We start from the raw sequence: 18,926 nt of genomic DNA, 5'->3' as shown, positions 1-18,926 counted from the left end.
GCCTCCTGGGTAGGTAGCTGGGATGATAGGCATGTATTGCCATGCCTGGCTAATTGTCGTATTTTAGTTTCACCATATTGTCCTGGCTGGACCCAGTCTCCTGGGCTCAAGTGATCTACCCGCCTCAGCCTCCCAAAGTGCTGTGACTACAGGCATAAGCCACCACACCGGCGAGAGGTCACACTTCATGCCAAGTGGGTGGCAGCCACTCAGACAGCACCCCAGCTAGCGCTGGGAGTGAGGGGTGCTCAGCGTCCTAGGAAGGCAGAGGGCTGCATGAGAGGTTCGGGGAGGAAGGACTGGAGGAGGATTTGAGATTTTCACCTCTGCAGTTGGGTGGATGGAGGAGCTGTTTACAGAGAATCACAAGAATATGGATGAGCAAGTTAGGGCACTAATAAAGCACTCTGTTTTGGCCCACGGAAAATTTGAGATGCTTCCCTGTGCCCAACTGGCGCTTTGGGAAAGGTGAGGGCTGGGCATCTGACTGGGATGGATGTCTCTGGCAGGCAGCAGAGCATGTGGATAGTTTGTGAAGCCCAGAAGGGCATGAGATTTCCTGTGGCAGTGCCCACTGCAAATGGAAGGGCATTTGGCCTGAGCCCAGACATATACAAGTTGGGAAGAGAAGGGGGTGGGTCCCCGGGACCCACAGAGGAGCAGCTATGGAGGTACAGGAAAACCAAGGGTGTGGGGTCACAGGATGCAGGAAGCTCAAAGAAGATGAGGAAAGAGGTTTAAAAAGGATGAGGGCTGGGGACAGTGGTTCATGCCTGTAATCCCAACACTTTGAGAGGCTGAGACGAGAGGATAGCTTGAGGCCAGGAGTTTGAGATCAGCCTGGGCGATATAGTTAGACCTCATTTCTATAAATAAATGAATACGATGGTAGTTGGCATTTCAGGCGAGGAACAGCAAACACATGAAAGCTCTGAGGCAGGAAAGGGAAGTGATTAGTTCTCACTCCTGGTTCCTTTATCAGACCTTAAAGAGATGCAGAGACATTTCAGGTACTCCTTGGCCGAGCTCCTTCAGGGAAGGCCTAAGTTCGCTTCTACTTCCCATCTATTATTATTATTATTTTTTGGAGACAGAGTCTCACTCTGTCACCCAGGCTGGAGCGCATGCAATGGCACCATCTCAGCTCACTGTAACCTCCTCCTCCCGGGTTCAAACGATTCTCCTGCCTCAGCCTTCCCAGTAGCTGGGACCACAGGTACGCGCGACCACGATCGGCTAAGTTTTTGTATTTTTAGCAGAGATGGGGTTTCATCTTGTTGGCCAGGCTGGTTTTGAACTCCTGGCCTCAAGTGATCCACCTGCCTTGGCCCCACAAAGTGCTGGGATTACAGGCGCCGCCACCGCGCCCGGCACTACTTCACTCCTAACGCCTACCATACGTGCTTCCAAATCTTTGCTGAATGACAAGGTGAACGAGTGAATGGGACTACGTGACTTGGGCAGCAGGCAATCCTATTCCTTGGACCTCAGTTTCCCTTTATGGAAAGCAAGCCTGTCTCTCCCTCTCTGGCCTAAAAGCCTGAGTTCTGGGCCTGAGATAAGCCTGTCCTGTAGAGCAGACTCCAGGTGGACGTTGAGCTGGGTGTTGTAGGAGGCCAGGATCCAGCCAGCTCTTGGCTCCGGTCCTCTCGCGAGACCCCGCATGCCCAGTCCCAGCGCCGCCCGACCCAACCTCCGTTACCTAAGGCCCCCCCCTCTCTGCACAGCTCGCTCCCCATTGGCTGGGCGCCCGGCTCCGCTGGGGGCGGGGCGGCGGGCGGCGGGCGGGGCCCTCTACACCTGCGTGGTGTGTTTCCCGGCCTCAGCCAAGCGCCAGCTGCAGCTCCTTGATCCGAGCCGGATCCTGAGCGGGGAACACGGGCTGAAGAGGCGGCGGCGGCGGCGGCCCCGCCCAGGGCTCCCTTGTTGAGGCTGCCGCGTCTCTGTCGGCTGCTCAGCTGCGCTCTAGTCGCCCAGGCACCGCGGCGAGGAGCTAGGGCTGGGAGGCGGCGGCCCGAGGTGAGACTGGGCGACGGGCGACGGGGTCTCCGGACCGGGCGGGGGTCTCTGCGCCGGGCGTGGCGGCTCCGAGCTGGGCTATGCAGGGTCCGGGGTCGGGATCCCGGGTCCGTGCGCCTGGGCTTTGTCTCCGCCTCGGTTTCACCGGGGGCTTCGCGTCTGCTGCGATACCGTGTGGGCCAGCGCGGGGGTCCCAGGCGCCCTGCGGGTGCTGGCCGGTCCGCACTGCTCCCCGGCTCCCCGCGTCTGCCGCGGAGGGGACTGCATGGACCCCGGCGCTGGCTTCTGCCCGGTCCTCCGCGGCCTGGCTGGTCCCCGCGTGCGGCAGAGTGGGCCCTACATGGACCCACTCATGGAACGGGGTCCGGGTCACCGAGCGTGGAGACTCCAACGCCCTCCCCGCCCTCCCTCGCAGTGAGGCTGCTTCGCCAGACTCACCGAGGGGACTGCGCGGACCCTCAGACGAGGGAGTCCGTGACTCTGGGTGGGGGCTCTTTCCTGGCCCCGCATGATGGCTTCCTGCAGAGTGAGCCTGGGACAGTGGAAAGGAAAGTTGTACTTAGCTTCAGATGATCCTACAATCCCGCATTGAGGCTCCGCCAGCGGCATTGTGAAGTGGTGTTGTGAAGGTTCTCCTTTGAGTCCTCAGCGTTAACCAGCAGAGGCAGGTGGTACTTATTCCTGGTTAATGTTGGGGAAGTTGAGCTCAAAGTGGCTAAGGAACTTCCCAAAGTCACATAGGAAGTAGCAGAGTAGAACCAAACACAGATTGTCTCTGAATCAGGCAGGTTGTCTGATTCCAAAATGGGCTCTTAATTTTTGGAGGTCAAAAAGCTGAACAGACACAGACCTTTCTTTTTTTTTTTTTTTTTTTTGAGCTAGGGTTTTGCTTTGCTGCCTAGACTGGTCTAGGCTCAAGCTGTCCTCCTGCCTTAGCGTTCTGAGTGCTGGGCTTACAGGTTTGTGTCACCAAACCCAATTGAACAGACATTTCTTGAAAGAAGACGTACAAATGGCCAAAAAATATGTGAAAAAAATGCTCAGTATCACTTATAATCAGAGAAATGCAAATCAAAACCACAGTGAGGTATCATCTCACCTGTTAGGATGAGTATTATCAAAAAGACAAAAAATAACAAGTGCTGGCGAGGATATGGAGAAAAGGAGCTCTTACACACTGTAGGGGTGTACTAGAGCAGCTGACTGGGCGTGGGGTGCACACTGACATCCCAGCACTTTGGGAGGCCGAGGCGGGCAGATCACCTGAGGTCAGGAGTTTGAAACCAGCCTGGCCAACATGGTGAAACCCCGTCTCTACTAAAAACACAAAAATTAGCTGGGAGTGGTGGATCACACCTGTAATCCCAGCACTGTTCGGCGGCTGAGGTGGGTGGGTCACTTGAGTCTAGGAGTTCAAGACCAGCCTGGCCAAGTGGTGAAACCCCATCTCTACTAAAAAATACAAAATGTGCCCAGTGCAGACGGGCGCCTGTAATCCCAGCTACTCGGGAGGCCAAGGCATGAGAACCACTGGAACCCAGGAGGCGGATGCTACAGTAAGCAAGCCGAGATTGCACCACTGTACTCCAGCCTGGGCAACAGTGAGACTCTGTCTCAAAGAGAAAAAAGAAAAAGAGTAAGAGTAAGCTAGGGCACCCACTATGGCAAACAGTATGGAGGTTCCTCAGAAAACTGCAAAGGAAATTACAGTGTGATCCAGCAGTCCCACTACAGTGTAGATACCCAAAGAAAAGGAAATCAGTGTCGGAGGGGCATCTGCACCTCTGTGTTTCCTGCAGCACTGTTCACCATAGCCAAGACATGGAACCAGCCTCCGTGTCCAACAGCAGATGATGGATAGAGAAAATGTGGTCTTGATACACAGTGGAGTACTATTCAGCCATAACACAGGATGAAGTCCTGTTATTCTCAGCAACGTGGATGGAACTGGAAGATATTATGAAATAAGCCAGGGACAGAAAGTACACACACACACATGTTCTCTTATGTGGAAGGAAAAAAGAGTGGATCTCATGGAATTTGAAAGTAGACAGAGGCTCCTAGAGGGTGAGAAGGGTGGGGTAAGAGAGAGATAGGGAGAAATTTGTGAAAGGATACAAAATTATAGCTGGATAGGAATAAGTTCTAGTGTTCTATAACATAGGATGACTATAGTTAACAAGAATATATAGTTTCAGGCTGGGCCCGGGGGCTCATGCCTGTAATCTTAGCACTTTGGGAGGCTGAGGTGGGTGGATCACCTGAGGTCAGGAGTTTGAGACCAGCCTGGCCAACGTGGTTAAACCCCGTCTCTACTAAAAATACAAAAATTAGCCTGGCATAGTGGTGGGTGCCTATAACCCCAGCTACCAGGGAGGCCGAGGCAGGAGAATAGCTTGAACCTGGGAAGCAGATGTTGCAGTAAGCTGAGATCACACCACTGCACTCCAGCCTGGGCAACAGAGCAAGGCTTTGTCTAAAAAAAAAAAATATATATATATATATATATATAAGTTCCAGATAATTGGAGGAAGGGTATTGAACGTTACCAACGCAAAGAAATGATAAATGTTTGAGATGGCGGATATGCTAATTACGCTGATCACATACATTACATGTATTATAACATCGCTATGTGTACTCCATACATATGTACAGTACACAATTATGTGTCAATTAAAAAGAAAAAGCTGAACTTAGATTGGAATGGCTATGAAGTAGCTAACTTTTTCATATTTTCGATAAAGACCCTAAGCATTTATTTTAAGTAAACTACCCTTGGCTTCAGGAAATATTTAGTATTTGAATTTTAGCCTTGCATTTATAATACGGAGAGGTAAAACTGTAGGCTTGCTTTAGATACAATCACAGGGGTTTGCCGTGATGACTTTTTTATGCAATAAGGGAGAAATATACCTTAATTAATAGGCATACATGCTCAATTTTCTCCCTCGTACACATTTTTAGTTGTGGTCCAGGCATTGTGATACTTATGTAAATAGTATGCGATATCTTAGGTAGGAATCAGAATTTTAAGGTAAGAATACTTAGAGTTATATATTTTGCAAACTTTCAAACTGGACATTTTACATGTCCATTATATAACTGTAATTAAATTTTCAAAAAGACAATACCTGTCTTTAATATGGATGATGCTCTAACATTTTTCTTTTTCTTTTTTTTTTTTTTTTGGAGACAGGTGGAGTGAGTGGTGCGATCATGGCTCACTGCAGCCTCAGCCTCTTAGGCTCGAGAGATCCTCCCACTTCAGCCTCCCAAGTAGCTGGGACCACAGGTATACAACACCATGCCCAGCTAACGTTTAAATTTTTTTGCAGAGACAGGACCTCCCTCTGTTGCTCAGGCTGGTCTGGAATTCCTGGGTTCAAGTGATTCTCCTGCTTCATCCTCCCAAAGTGCTGTGATTGCAGGCATGTGCCACTGCCTGGCCCCATATAAGTGAGATGATGACTTTAGCCTAAGAGTTCCACACCAGCCTGGGTAACATAGCACAAGACCCTGTCTCTACAAATCTAAAAACATTAACTGGTCATGGTGACACCTGCCTGTGGTCCCAGCTACTCCAGGAGGCTGAGGCAGGAGGATAACTTGAACCCAGGAGTTGAGGCTGCAGTGAGCTCTGATCAGGCTGCAGTGAGCTCTTATCCATCTATTCACCCATCTATCCATCCATTCACCTGTCCATCCACCCATCCTTTCATCCTTCCATCATCTATCTGTTTACTTGTTCATCCATCCATCCATCATCATCCATCCCTCCGTCCATCCATCCATCATCCATCCATCCTCTTATCATCCATCCATTCACCTGTCCATCCATCCATTCACCTGCTCGTCCATCCATTCACCAGTTCGTCCATCCATCCATCCTTCCATCTATCTTTCCATCATCTATCCAACTGTTTATCCTTCTATCCAAACGTCATCCATCCATTCTTCATCTGCTCATCTCTTCATCCATTCACCTGTTTGTCCATCCATCCATCCATCCTTCCATCCATCTTTCCATTATCCATCCATTCAGCTGTTCATCCTTCTATCCATCCACCCATCTTCCATCCATCCATGATCCATCCATTCACCTGCTCATCCATCCATCCATTCATTCCTCATCCATCCTTTTATCATCCATCCATTCACTCATCCTATCCATCCATTCACGGGTTCATCCATCCTTCCATCCATCTTCCATCCATCCTTCCATCCCATCCATTCAACTGTTCATTCTTCCATCCATCCATCATCCATCCATCCTTCCATCATTCGTCCACTTGCCTGATCATCCTTCCATTCATCCATCATCCATCCATCCTTCTATCATCCATCCATTCACCTGTTCATCTTTCATTCATCATCCATCCATCCATCCTTCCTTCCATCCATCCATCCGTCCATTCATCATTCATCCATTCTTTTATCATCCTCCATTCAGCCCAGCCACCATCCATCCTGTTCGTCTGTCCATCCATTCATCCATTCTTCCATCATCTATCCATTCACCTGTTCATCCTTCCATCCATCCATCATTCATCCATTCATCTATTTATCCAGTCATTCATATATACATCCATTTATCATCCATCCATCCTTCCGTCATCCATCCACTCACGTCCTGTTCATCCTTCCATCTGTCCATCATTCATCCATTCATCCATTCATCCATCCATCCATCCTTCCATCATCCATCCATTCATCAGTTCATCCTTCCATCCATCCATCCACTTATCCATCCATGCATCATCCATCCATCCATTTATCCATTCATCCATCCGTCCATCACCCATCCATCCATCATCCATCCATTCACCTGGTCATCCTTCCTTCCTTCCATCCATCATTCATCCTTCCATCCTTTATCCATTCATCCATTATCCATATATCCATCCATCCATCATCCATCCATCCTTCCATCATCCATCATCCATCCACTCACCTCCTGTTCATCCTTCCATCCATCCACCATTCATCCATCTATCCATTTATCCATTCATCCATCCATCCATCATTCCATCATCCATCCATTCATCAGTTCATCCATCCATCCATCCGTCTGTCCATTCATCCATCCATCATTCATACATCCTTTTATCATCCATCCATTCACCCGTCTATCCATCCATTCACCTGTTCTTCCATCGATCCATCCATTCATCCTTCCATCATCCATCCATTCACCTGATCATCCTTCCATTCATCCATCCATCCATTTATCCATTCCTCTATCCATCCATCATCCATCCATCCTTCCATCATCCATCCATTCACCTGTTCATCCTTCCATCCATCCATCATACATCCACCCATCTATTCATCCATCTATCCAACATCCATCCATCCTTCCATCATCCATCCTTTCACCCATCCATCCACTCACCTATTCGTCCATCCATGCATCTTCATCATCCATCACCACCAATCTATCTATTAATCCATCCCTCCATTCATCTGCGTGTCCATTTGTTTATCCATACATTCATCTATCCACCATCTATCCATCCATATGTACATACATCATCTACCCTCCACCCATCCATACATTATCTACTCACCCATATATACATGCAGACATACACACATCATTCCAACCACCCACCCACCCATCCATCCACCCATCCGTCCATCCATTCATCTGTCCATCCATCCATCTGTCCATCCATCCATCCATCCATCCAAGCATTCATCTATCCACACACCCATCCATCCATCCATGTATCTATACATCTGCTCATCCATTCATCCATCCATCTACTCATTCCTAAGCCACTGCTGAGCACCTGTTGTGTGCCTTTTCCCTCCCTCCAACTGGTTCCTTCACATTCTCCCCCAGTGGCCAGCATCTTCTCCCTGAGGGCAGAGGTGTAGCCCCTCACAGTGCCTAGCGCCTGCTGTTATACAGCACATGCTCAAAGAATGAGACCACTCAGTTAACACACAGGAGAACTTGCTCCAAGCGACACGTGGCACATCTCCTTACAAAATGAATCTATCATAGTGGCTGTTTTCAGAGGCTTTCCCAAACACAGTGTGATCTGGAACAAATTGTGAAGCCCACGAGCCTGGTGAAGCTTTCATTATTGAGCACCTGCTGTATACCTCCTTGAGCTGAGGAGAAGGATCAAGAGCTCATGGCCAAGAGGGGACCAGGCCCACCCACAAACACTGTTGATGTGTGGCCCTGAGCTGCGACAGGGATGTGGCAACGCAGAAAGGAACCAGGGGATGGGCTCCCAGCAATCTGGGGACCACGGAGACTGTTTGAGTGCGGGGGTGGGTGGGCTAGGGCTAGCCCTGGTGGTAGGATTCACAGGTGTTGGGCTCCTGGGCTGCAGCTGCTTAGTCACCTCCTGGCACTGGGGTGCATCAGTTCATTGTCCTCATGCCAGTGGTGGGGCAGCCCTAATGCATAGGTCTGAAAAATGCTCAGGTGTACCTGCAGTGTGTGAGAGGAAGGAGGCTGGTGAAGGTGGGCGTGGCCACCTCCCAGGTGTGGGTCTTGAGGGAACTTCTGCCTCCTTTCAGGTGGCACAGAATGTGGTCCTGTACACAGGCGACCCCAACCTGGGGTGGAGCTGTTTGAGGCAGCTGGAGACATCTTCTTCAATGGGGCCTGGGAGCGGGAGAAAGCCGTGTTCTTCTACCAGGTGAGGTGGTTGGGCCTCAGTGGGGGCACGAGGAGCGCTGAGGCACAGGTGTGGCAGGGCAGAGGCCGCCCACCTGGAGGCAGGGCCACCCATGCACATGCTTAGTTTCCCAGTGGTCTCACCGGGAATGATATTGACAGTGCCCCTGCCTGGGAGAAACGCTCGTGTCTGGACATGACAGTGGCTCTACCCTTTTTCACCTGATGATCTCAAGCAACCATGAGTGGGAAGTCCTGTCCCCATCTTCCAGATGAGGACACTGAGGCCCAGAGAGGCACAGGGACATGTCAAAGGATACACAGCATGTCATGGGAGGCCCAGGGCCAGCGCCAGATCTGCATGCACCCCGAACGGGGACGGCTTCTCCCTTCCTCTGAGTTCACGGTGTGGCTCAGCTCTGGGCACAGATAAATTGTTTTTTTAGAGCAGAGGAGTGCTGGCTCCCCCCAGTCAGACCCCCGGTGCCCCGGTGGGAGAGGCTGGTCTGAGGCTGCCAGGTGTAGCTGGATGGGCCTCAGATGACTCTTCAGCCCCCAACTTGGGTGTCTGAACTGTGCGTTATCCCAGAGCACAGAGCTGTGTGGAGGTGCAGGGTAACTGGGGCGTGGGAAGCTCCAAGCACATGTTTGAGCTCTGAGGAGGGCGCTGGGCAAGGTGGGTGCTGCGGGAAGCCTGACCCCACCTGCCTGTGTGGTAGGACCGGTTCCTGCCCCTGGCAGTGACTACGGGCAACGGCAAGGTGAGCTGCAGCTGTGCAACAAGCCGGTGGCACTGCTGGCAATGCGGAGGAGCCCCAGGAGGGTTTGGAATTTGCCCACATGGCCCTAGCACTCAGCATCACTCTGGGTAAGTCCCTGAGCGCCCGCCCTGCCAGGACCCACACTTTGCCAGAGCCGAGCCTCCATGTCTGCAGGGCAGGAGCTGAAACAGCTGCTGGATTTTCCCATCTCCTGTCCAGGCAGGCAGATCTGCCCAGCTGGCTTCCCTGTCTGGCCGTGGAGCACAGCCCAAGGTCTCTCACGTAGCGCAGAGCTCCCTGCCTGGCTGAGCTCTGCTTCCTCTGTCTCTTCCCGCTGCTGATCACAAGGCCGCCCCAGAGTGCCCTCTGCCTTCCAGACATGCCAGGCATCTCGGTCCCTGGAGGTGCCAGCTGAGTGGCACATTCCCTTTGTCTTGTGCCCTTTCCACCTTCATCAACCACACAACTCTCTGGCTGATGAAATCCCAGTTCCCCTTCCAGCAGCCTGCCCCTTAAGGCCGGGCATCCCCTGGTGCTGTGCCAGGTCATCTGTCCTCCAGAGACAGGGAACCCTGGGCGGGCCGCATGCCCCAGCGCCTTGTGCCCTGGGGCCCAGTACAGAGTAGGTGTGCAGCTGTGTGGGAATGCATTGAATGCAGGCTCCACGGCACTCGCCCTGCAAAGGGGAGGACATCAGAGACAGCCTAGCTGGGTTTGCGCAACTGTGGGGGGACCTGAAGCTCAGGCACGCAGTGACTCCCCAGGTAGGGGCTCTGATCGTGACACACCCAGGAGGAGTCGCATGTCATGTCTGTGGGTTGCATGGAGCCGGGGTGCCCGGGAGCACCTGGACTGCATGGCTTTGTGGCTCCGCTGGTTAAAACCAGTGAGCAAAGGCAGGTGGCTATGTGTAGGCACAGAGCTGGGCCATCCAAGCCCGACTTTGCAAAGCCTCACAGTAGACAGGGGCAGGCCTTATTAGTTCTGCTTTACAGATGGGAAAGTGAGTCTGGGAACCCGGAAGGGACTGGCCAGAGCTGCCCAGGTGACCGCAGGTGCCTGGAGGCAAGCCAGGTGCTGCCCGGGTCTGCATACCTGCTCCTGAGGGCCTGTGCGTGACTGCCCAGGGAGCCACGTCCTCACACCTGCCCCTTGGCCTCCACCCCAGGGAACCGGCTGAACGAGCGCGTGGGCCTACCGGCTGGCCGCCCTGCACCACCGGCTGGGCCACGGCAAGCTGGCGGAGCACTTCTACCTCAAGGCCCTGTAGCTCTGCAACTCGCCGCTGGAGTTCGATGAGGACCCTCTACTACGTGAAGGTGTACCTGGTGCTCGGTGACATCATCTTCTACGACCTGAAGGTGGATGGGGAGGGACAGGGCTGAAGGTGGGTGGGGAGGGGCAGGGCTCTCGGTGTTCCCGCCCCCTTGGAGTGGGATCTCCACAGACCCCAGGGGTCTGGGTTCCAGCCTTCCTTAGGAATGGCCCAGTGGCTTCCCTGGAGCTCTGCACCCAGCTAGAGGAGCCGGCAAGGTTCGCAGATACAACCCAGCTACCGAGCTGGCCAGCCCCACCCTCAAGAACTCAGTCTCAACCAGGGAGGCTGACACATGAGCGGGCAATGGTGGCCTCTGGGTAAAGAAGGGGATTGTAGTCAGGGGACCCTGGAGGAGGTGACACCAAACTGAGTCTTGACAGTCAAGTGTCAAGTTACATTCACAAAGAAAACAGGGTCGGGAGAAGGACATTTTGGAGGACGGCATCATCCTCACATTGAATCCACGTTGCAAGATCCAACCCAAATCCTGGTGCCTCCTCTAGGAAGCCTGCCCAGGGTGCCAGCCTGCACTGAGCAACTCCTTCCTGGAGTCCCGAGACACCTGGAATCTTCACAACACCCAGAAGGGTGGGGTGGGACCGGTGTCTTACCATCGGGTTCACAGACAAGGGAGCCCAGCTCACGGCAGGTGCAGTGGCGGGGGCCCCAGCCAGCCAGGCTGAGACCTTGCTGGGTCAGGTCTGTCTCGAGGGGAGGTGCTGTGCTCCCTCTGCCCCAGCCCTGCAGGGGTGGAGAGCTGGGACTGGCAGACTCAGACCTGGGGTGTCTCCACCCTCTGCCCAGCAGGCACCCGCCCCTCCTCTGCATCACACCCACGTGTGTCAGTGCTCCTTATGGGCTGAGGGGCCAGGGCGCTCCAGTCCAGGGACCGAGATCTTGGGGGCCTTAGAACAACATGAGGAGCTGGGGCAGCCCTAAGACCCCGCCCCGTATCCCTCACCACAGGCCTGGGGCTGCCCACGAGGCTCCCGCCCAGTGCTGGCGACACCTGGTGGTCAGAAGCGGTCCCTGTGGCCTCCCAAGTCCCAGCCAGACAGGGAGGTGCCAGGTGTCAGGCCCAGAGGGACGCTGCTCACCGCTCAGGTGCTGGCCTGGGACAAGGGACGGGCCTCCCAGAAGTGGCCCTTTATCTCTCTTGGTCAAGCCTGCCGCCCACTCCGCCTGCCCAGGAGGAAGGAAAGGGCCAAGTAGTACCTGAGAGGCCAAAGTCCAGGGTTTGGGGTCGAGGGGCAGAGGCCTCCTTCACCTCCTTCTCGTGCACAGCCCTCTGGGCCTCATCCTGATGGTGCTGTCAGCCCAGGCCAGCTTCCCACAGGGAGGCCCCCTCGGAATTCCCCAAGGCGGCTGTCTTTCAAGGCCACACCCTCCTCCTTGTATAGGAGGCTCTGGACCCGGGCCCAGAGGAGTGGGAGAGAAAGCTGGGCTGGATGGGGCCTGGAAGGCTGGCGGAGAGGCAGGAGTAAATGGGCATCCTTGCCGATTGCCTCTAAAATGGGGTCCCCTTTAGTCTACACGTGAGAGTGAGCCCTGAATAGGTGGATTAGGTGTGTCCTGGCTCAGCCTGCACTCACTAGCTGCTGCACACAGTACAGGCACATGGAAATGCACAAGCAAATGCACACAGACACAGGCACACGCACATACAGGGCGCGCGCACACACACACACAGGCACACGCGCACACAGGCATACGCACAGTCAGGGCACACAAACACAGGCGCCGCACACACACACGGCACACAACACGCACAGGCACACATGCACACGCAGAGACATATGCTTTGGCTGGCTGCTTCCTGTTTAGTTAGGATGCCCCCCCCCCTTCAGGAAGCCCTTTGCGTCCCACCCCCGGCTGAGTCAGGGGCCTCCTGGGCCCCGCACAGGCTTCTGGGCTTCCCTCTGCCACAGCCCGGGCCACCTTTGGGTCCGTGTTCAGTCCCAGGTCCCTCAGACTGGGAGCAAGGATGTTAGGCTCAGCCATGCACCCAGCACAGAGTCCAGTGTTCGGCTGGGCCGGGGGGCATTGGATGAGCAGCTGCGGTGACTCGGGGCCTTCTCACGCCCCTGCTCGTGTGTGCCACAAAATCCAAGGGTGGCTGTACGGTTCCTACTTTATTGGGAGTAATATCATCCATTCACCCCCTGGATAAGAGGAACCATATCACTGAAGAGCTGTCCACACCCTTCGATACTGTCAGCCATGTCATCTTCTTCCCGCCTGGATATTAGGAACGATACCCCGGGGTTGGGGGCGGTGCACACCCACTGCGATCTCGAAAGTGAAATCAGCCGCTTTCCCGCTGGATATTAGGAACTGTATCACAGGTGTGCGTGCACCTTCTGGGATATTGGGAGTACTCTCAGCTGGGATTTTGTCCTTCATAACCACAGGGGAGTGGTGACATTACTACCAATATTGCAAGGGGTGTGCACCCTCCTGTGATATTGTTTCTTATATCCAGGAAAGGAGAAGATGGTCTTAGTACCAATGTTGAAGGGATGGACAGCCCCATGGGATATTGTTCTAAAGATACAGGTTGAAAGAGGATGAGACTCCATCCAATATAACAAGGGGTGTACATCCCGCTGTGATATGAATCGTAAAACCTAGAAGAGAGAGAATGACATTGCTTCCAAAACACACGTGGTGTACACCACCCTGTGATATTGTTCCTGTCATCTACAGGAAGAGATGATGATACTACTCCCACTACCGGAGAAGCTACCACCCCCCTGTGATATTGTTCCTCATAACTTGTGGGGAGAGCGTGATATTACTTCCAATATGACGGTGGCTTGACACCCAGTCTGTGATACTGCTCCTCATTTCCAGTAGGTAAAGTATGATGTTCCTGCCGAGAGAGTAGTAGGTGCACAGCCGCCCTGTGATGTGTCTCCGAATATTCAGGGAAACACAGGAGGACATGACCCCAAATCTCCCAAAAGGTATACACCTATTGTGTGATATGGTTCCTAATATCCGGAGGTGCAGAGATTGGTATTCGTTCTTCTGTCGCAGGCTGTGTACACGCATCCTGTGAAATTGTTCCTACTATCCTGAACAAAAGAGACTGCTAATATGGACACACATTGCAGGGGGGAGTAATTGGCTCTTGCGATCCACATCGCAGGGGGTGAGGCACTCCCCACGATATGGGGAGTAATAGCAACCCCCTCTCCCCCCAGGCTAATACAATCCACATCGCAGAGCCGTTCAGGACACCAGCCCTGCCCCAACCTTGACCCAGACAGTGGGTGTCATGGGACCACCTCAGGGTGGGTGGCAGCTCAGCTCGAAGGTATCTCTGCTGCCAGATCCACTGTTCTTCCTGCTAGTTTGAATCTGGCCACAGGGTCTCTGTTGGTGACACAGGTGACCATGAGGCAGACACCCTGAAATCTAGCACGACAGAGCTCAACGCCCCCATGAGAGGCACCATAGCACGCAGACTTTGCAGACATACTAGCGAAGGCCACAGCAGGTCCTGAATGACGAACAAGCTGACCAAGATCCTGGGGTCCTGCCACACAACCTTTAAACCAGGGACTGGAAACTGTTTCCCTAAAGAGCCAAGAATCAGTATTTTCAGCTTTCCAACTGATCTTTGTCTCAAGGACGCAACACTCTGCCATGGCTGCACCACACAGCCTTCTGCAGGTGGCCTGTGAAGAGATGGGCATGACTGCACCCCCATCAAACTTTACTTGTGGACATGGAAACTTCTCAGTGTCATTAAGTGTTAGTTTTTGATTTGTTCAACCATTTGGAAATATAAAATCCATTCTTGATTCACGGACCACAAGAGCAGGCAGGACAGGCTGCCCTGGCCGACCTCTGGAATGAGCTTAGAGAAGGAAATGACAGCTGGGCCAGCGCAGCCTCCTCACAGCAGATTCGCTGCAGGAGGGTCCTTCTTAGCAGCCACTTCTCATCCTTCATCTGGCTTCAGATGCAGTTCAGGTGGAGAAAGAGAGAACAGAACTGGCCTCAGCAACAAGAGGAAGGAGATGCAGGGTCAAGTAGCCACGTGGATCCATCACACTCAACACTCACACCAAGCGGAGCACAGGCGGGACCAGCCCGGGGCCGCCAAAGTGGAGGCTCTCTGGGATGGGGGACCTCTGGCTGGGCAAGATTCTTACCTAAAACTCATATAGAAGATCTACACAGCAGTAGTTACAGAAACCACACACTAAGAAAGAGCCCAAGATAAACACACAGACCCAAGTTTGGCCAACCGGCTCTCACAAGCCAGTAGGTAAGAAAGCCCAGGAGAGCCCAGCAGAGGAGCTGGGGGTGGGTTCCTGCCTGCAGGGGGCCTGGGACACCCCATTCCCACAGACGAGGACCCATGTTTGGGGAGGAAGCTGTCAGAGTCACCAGTGAGCTGTTCAGAGCTGGAACCACAGAGCAGGTGAGGAGCCCTGGCCACGTCCCCGTGGGGGCTGAGAAGCTGGGTGGGGCACACCCCCAGGGCACATGCAAACAGTGGACCGCGGGCCCTCCTCCTGCCCAGAGGATGCTCAGTTCCCAAGGGTCCACCAAAGCCTGGAACCCAGGGACACACCCCCTGACCCACATGCCCAGGCCTCCTGGACCAGGCAATGTCCAGTACAGGCAGGCAGTCTGGGCTTGGGGCCAGGACAGGGGTGGATGGTCGTACTAGGCAGGCCTCCTTCTCCCTACCAGCTGGGCTGGTTGCACTGTAGTTTTGTTCTGGCAACATATTGCTACCCACTTAGGCCACACCAGTCCCTGGCTCCCTGGCTAGGCCCAGTGCTGTCCAACCCACCTACACAGGCCCCACACACCCAGTGTCCACCAGGCTCCCGTCAGCCAGGACCCATGCTCACCCCCTGAAGTGTCCGTGGGAACCTGCATCCCACAGGGACCCACAGCTCAGGGCCAACCTCCATGGGGGCCTCTTGGTTGTGGTGGCAGGGGCGGGGGGAGTTGACCTCCAGCCCTCCCATCCTGGCCACTGTGTTTTATGGGGATCATTCAGTCCTGGGAGCTTCCTGGGGATCCAGAAGGAAGAGAACAGGGTGGTCACGGCAGCCTCAGCCCCAGGCTCTGGGTCCAAGTGCAACAGTCTTCCGGTTCTGGGTTCATCTGGGCGGTAACAACAGGTCAAGTCATTCACACAAGGATTAGCTTCAATATAATGCATCAAGGGACTGTGGAGGGCACAGATCAGCCTCCAGGCCAGTTACACCTGGTGACTTAGGCAGTGCAGGCTAGGGAGTGGAAAAGCTGACCCATGACCTCCCCACCTACCCTGCCCACCAGATGCCAGCAGCGGCCAGGGATCCCTGACTTCAGGCAGAGGCAGGCAGCACAGTTGCTGCCTCCTTTAATCCCATCCCAGGGCCCACAGGGCTTGGAGAAACCTGGCAGGGGCTGAGTTGGGAGAATCAGGCAGAGAGATGCCAAGTGAAGAATGTGAGGGACTGGATATGAGGGACACTAGGGCACAGGGCCTGCTTCCCCTGGGGAAGAGGCAGGGAGACATACAGTAGCCAAGTCTCCGCAGGCACCACCCTGCTGCCAGGCACGTGTGGTGCCCATACCCACCCCAATGGCTGCAGGAAGGTTCTTCATCAACAAAAGGGGAGGACGCACCCACACCCACATAGGCATTGGTGCCCACACATATCAGAGAAGAAAATTGCTGCTGTGCCCAAGGTGTGGGGAAAGGGCCAATGTCTCCTTCCTCCCCATGGTGGGTCCAAAATTACCAGCTCCTGCCAACCACCCCTCCCCCAACTCCACAAGCTGCTGACCTCCACACCAGTGCCATGCCACGTGCCAGGAACAGCTCAACGGTACATCCCAAAGGGTGCTATCCTGGAGCGGCTGTGCTAGGCAAGTGACACGTTTCCTAGTCACAGAGGTTTTCTTTCTTTATTGCTCACCGGCCCTGTGCCTCGGTTTCCCCCACTGTGGCACAGTAAAGAAATCCCATCTTGAAGGCTAGGAACCCAGAAATGTCACCACACCTGGTGAAATGGGGGGTGAAACTCCCTGCCTTGGACCTCTTGCTCCAGGACTGATGTCCATTGGGACATGGCCAGGCCAGCATCCTGGGGAGGGCTGCTTTCTTTGCCTGAGGAACCTTGCTCCCAGTTAGGGATCACTGGGTTTGAGGCCCCTAATGGATTGGGGGAGGCATAGGGTAGAATGGAGGTAGCCCCATCATACGGGCCTGTGTAGACCTCAGAAAACAAGCATTGAGTTCAGACTCGTGTCTGAAGCTGGCCACCTGAAAGTATTTGGCCTTTGGGGTGTGATGAGGGTCTGGGGTCAGGGAACAAAGTATTCTGGTTTGGACACGCAGGAGGTTCTCTGCAGCTCTCTCAGGTACAGGGTATGTTGCTAAGTATATGCTTTTAAAAACCCTAGGAGGAGGGGGCACTCAGAAGGGGCCCTGAAGTCAAGGGCAAGGTCCAGCCTTTCCACCTCCCCAGCTGAAGACAGGCTGGAGGACAATTCTCCAGAGTTTCATAACAAAGAAGAGAAAAAAGAAATCAAAAAGACCTGGAGGATAGGTAAGCTAATGAGGGCTGACTGGGATTACCCTGCCTAATCCTCAAAACAAGCCTTCCCTATCTGTCCTCCGGGACAGGTGAGGAAACAGGTCACAGTAAGACATTCAGACCCTGGACAGGCAGCTGGCAGCCTGGAGTCCAGGACGTGCAAACACATTTTGACTAAGGCACATCCTGCACAGCCCTAAATCCATTAAAACTTGAGTCAATACAGCACATGTTTCTGTGAGCACAGGGTTGGGTCTAGGGTTACAGATTGGCAGCATCTCAAGGCAGAAGAATTTTTCCTAGTACAGATCAAAATGGACTTTCTTATGTCTTCGTCTTTCTCCATAGACACAACAACATTGTGATCTCTCTTTCTTTCTCCCACACAGAGAGTGTCACCACTGTATGTCAGCCACCGTGGGACAGGCTTCAGCTTACACCCACCTTCCAAATTCCACCCTCTCACCTTGGCAGAAGCTGGCCAGGAATTGGGGCCAATGGATGGGTGGGCTCTGCACATGACAACGTATTCAGGTCCCCATGACGGACTCACACAAAGGTGGTGGCCCTGCAGTTCCAGGTGCCACACACACACCAGCCCCTGCTCGGGCCCTGATCTTTGAGGAGGGGGAGCAGCAGAACCCGGGCACTGACCCCACAGTGCCACTCACACCCACAGACGATTCTCCACAGAGGCATCAGGTCTCGGTCCTGGCCACCTCCCCCTGCAGGGCCTCAGCTGTTTCCTGGGACTCACATGGTCCCTCCTCACATGCAGCTCTGATAAGATGCATTGATCTGTACCCAGGGGCTCTGAGGTGACAACGGTCACGCTCATGCAGAGTGCAAGGGCAGAGGCTGGGTGCCCATTGTGGGAACCCTGACTGCAGCACTCCTAGACTATCATCGGGCCTGTTGGCCCCCAGTCTTAGCTAGGGCACCAGCGGTAGGAGTGCACTGCTCTGGACTCTGCAGGAGGAGGACACCTGTCACCGCATCTTTATGTTCTCCTGCTGGTGTCACTCTGTGCTTCTCATCTCCTGGTTGTAGGATTCAGGGCAGACTCTCTGAAGACCTTGTGGGAAACAGCAGAGTCCAGCGGAGAAGACAAGAAAAGCCCAGCTGTAAAGATGAAAAAATGGCAGGTGTGACATGGGTCCCCCATTCTGATTCTGTATTTAGATGAGGTCTTCCGGAACACCTGCTCTCATTGGATAACACTTCAAATGTGTATATATATATATATATATATATACACATATATATGTTTTTTTTTTTTTTGAGACAAAATCTCACTCTATTGCCCACGCTGGAGTGCAGTGGCGTGATCTCGGCTCACTGCAACCTCCACCTGCCAGGTCCTGGTTCAAGCAATTCTCCTGCCTCAGCCTCCTGAATAGCTGAGATTACAGACATGCACCCCCATGCCGGGCTAATCTTTTGTACTTTTAGTAGAGACGGAGTTTCACCAACTTGGCAAGGTTGGTCTTGAAGCCCTGGCCTCGGGTGATTCACCCACCTTGCCCTCCTAAAGTGCTAAGATTACAGGCATGAGCCACCGTACCCGGCCCATTGTGGCAGCTTAATCACAGAGGAAAAGAAGGCCTGGACCCAGCATGAAGATGATGGAA

General features: G+C 53.7%; 1 long non-coding RNA gene across 5 annotated transcripts; it reads left to right on the top strand.

Moving 5' to 3' along the window:
* Nucleotides 1–1,645: 1,645 nt before the first annotated feature.
* LOC117090927 lies at nucleotides 1,646–18,633 on the top strand. Of its 5 annotated transcripts, XR_004440157.1 has the most exons (4): nucleotides 1,646–2,019; nucleotides 8,560–8,681; nucleotides 17,162–17,307; nucleotides 17,685–18,633. It is a non-coding gene; the product is annotated as an uncharacterized LOC117090927 (long non-coding RNA). The 5 variants fall into 5 exon arrangements; XR_004440162.1 differs by lacking the exons at nucleotides 17,162–17,307; nucleotides 17,685–18,633 and adding an exon at nucleotides 9,379–9,402 and having other exon boundaries at nucleotides 1,753–2,019; XR_004440156.1 differs by lacking the exon at nucleotides 17,685–18,633 and having other exon boundaries at nucleotides 1,754–2,019; nucleotides 17,162–17,389.
* The last annotated feature ends 293 nt before the right edge of the window (nucleotides 18,634–18,926 follow it).

Source organism: Trachypithecus francoisi, unplaced genomic scaffold (genome assembly GCF_009764315.1).
Source record: "Trachypithecus francoisi isolate TF-2019V2 unplaced genomic scaffold, Tfra_2.0 Contig01133, whole genome shotgun sequence".
Taxonomy (NCBI): Eukaryota; Metazoa; Chordata; class Mammalia; order Primates; family Cercopithecidae; genus Trachypithecus; species Trachypithecus francoisi.
This window is presented reverse-complemented; position numbering and strand designations above follow the sequence as displayed.